This window comes from Mus musculus, chromosome 14 (assembly GCF_000001635.26).
Source record: "Mus musculus strain C57BL/6J chromosome 14, GRCm38.p6 C57BL/6J".
NCBI lineage: Eukaryota > Metazoa > Chordata > Mammalia > Rodentia > Muridae > Mus > Mus musculus.
In genome coordinates, this window is record NC_000080.6 from 3,840,260 (window position 1) to 3,842,384 (window position 2,125).

Genomic DNA, 2,125 nt, shown 5'->3' on the forward strand with positions numbered 1-2,125 from the left:
TTAAATTGTATTCAGAACCATATTTTGATTACTATCTTTGTGTGCTTTGGATCTCATGACAGTGATAGTTACCTGAGGTGCTTAACTACCATTTTTGTGACAGTAAACTATTCAAGTTTACCCTCTCCCTCTACAACCCAATGCTGTGTAGTTTGTATGGTACATTTGTTGTTGGCTTGTTGTTATTGATGTTGTTTGTGTTGCTGAGGCTAGAGTCTGGGGCCTTGTACATGTTGGGCAGGCAAATGCTCCACCACTGTGCCTCCAGCCACTTTGCTGGAGGTTTTTGTAGCTGTAGATTGTAATGAAGAAGTTTTTAATCTTTTATATTTGAAAAAGATACCATGGCACGATACACAGCTACAACCGATGCACCAAGATAAATAACCAACCCAACAGAGCGACATTATGATGCAGTAGTTGTAAGAATCAATTTAAAAGATATATCACCTCATCCTTGGGTTTGCCTATGTTCTCATCTGTGAGATTTAAAATCTTTTGAAACATTGAATGAAGCCTCTCATCTATCATCTACTGCCAATAAATATCACATATTCACAGCTGGAGAAATGGACCAGCCGACACCCGGAATAGTCCTCCAGTCATTCAAGAAAGAGTTCCTGACTAAGGACAAATTGTTTCAACTGATTTCTTTCCTGAGGTTTGATTTTGCATTGTGTGTTCACTTTTAAAGCTGCTTGCTGATCTCTTCGTGGACCAGAGATGGAGGAAGTACTCCACTCTGTTTATTTTTTCACCACAAGATTAATTCAGGTCAATCTCAGCTCTCAGGTTTGTTCTTGTAGTGGTTTTGAAGGTTTCAAAGGAAAGGTTGCTGCATGGATTGCTATGAAGCTGCAGATGTTTGCAAGTGAGTTAGGGAGTGACTTCTACAAGCAGATCAGATTTGTGGCCCTGGTCTTCTGGCTGTTAGGGGAACACCACTTTGTCCACTGTTTCAAAGAATGTTCTGTTGAGAGCATTTGCTAAGGGGGTTCTGATGATGGCAACTTGCTGATGTCAGGGAACTCCAGGGACATGAACTCACTGAATCACTGCTTTCATTGGAAAAGTATCTTTTGGCCATAACAATTCTCAGCTGGCTAACTTAATGTCAACTTGGCACCAGCTGAAGTTATCTGAGAGGAGGGAACCTCAATGGAGAAAATGCCAACACAAAATCAGGCTGTTGGTACACCTATAGGACATTTTCTTAATTAGATTGATGGATGTGGGCCCAGCCCTTTGTGGGTGGGGCCGTTACTTGCCTGGTGGTCCTAGGTTCTATAAGAAATTAGGTTGAGCAAGCCATAAGGAGCAAGCCAGTAAGCAGCATTCCTCAGTGGCCTCTGCATCAGCTCCTGTCTCCAGATTTCTATACTGTTTGAGTGCCTGTCCAGATTCCTTCCATGATGAGCTGTGATGTGGAAGTATAAGTCAAATAAACTTTCCTTCCCAAGTTACTTTGGTTATAATATTGCCACAATAGCAGATCTAAGAATGAAATTGCAATTAAACAAAAAGTCATTTAACATACCAACTATTAAATCTATTAGGATGTATGTTGGCACATGATAGCAAGTAGGACTCTAAATGTTAATTTCTATGATAAGGGTTTGTTATCCCTAAGCACCAAGGAAGTGCAAATCAACCACAGTGACATTCTGCCTCATACCCCATACCTGTGAGCACAGATATCAAAAACAGAGCAGAGAGATCAGGCCCTGCTGACAGCATACAGTAAAGGCATCATTCTGTGTCTCTGCCTTCCCTCTGGGGGTTAGGAATGCCACCAATGTGCCACTTGGGGAAGGCAAACTCAGGGATATTAGGCTGTGTTTCTTCCTAGCCCCTGGAGTGCTGAGCCACATTGCTCAGGGAAGGCTGAAACAGTCTCAAGTGGCCCAGCCTGTGTTTCTCTGGCTGAAAACAACAGGGTTGGGGGGAGGGGGAGTCCTGTGCACCCAGAATTTCCTGGGAACCATGATGAGTTGAAAATGGTTGTCCCAATCCTCTTGTGTACGCAGATACCACTGAGAACTTCAAGCAGTTGGGAACAGGAGCCAGTAGCCCTAGATGAACCCAGTGTGGGGAATTCAGCTTAGCTCCAGGTGAGTGCCAGGGC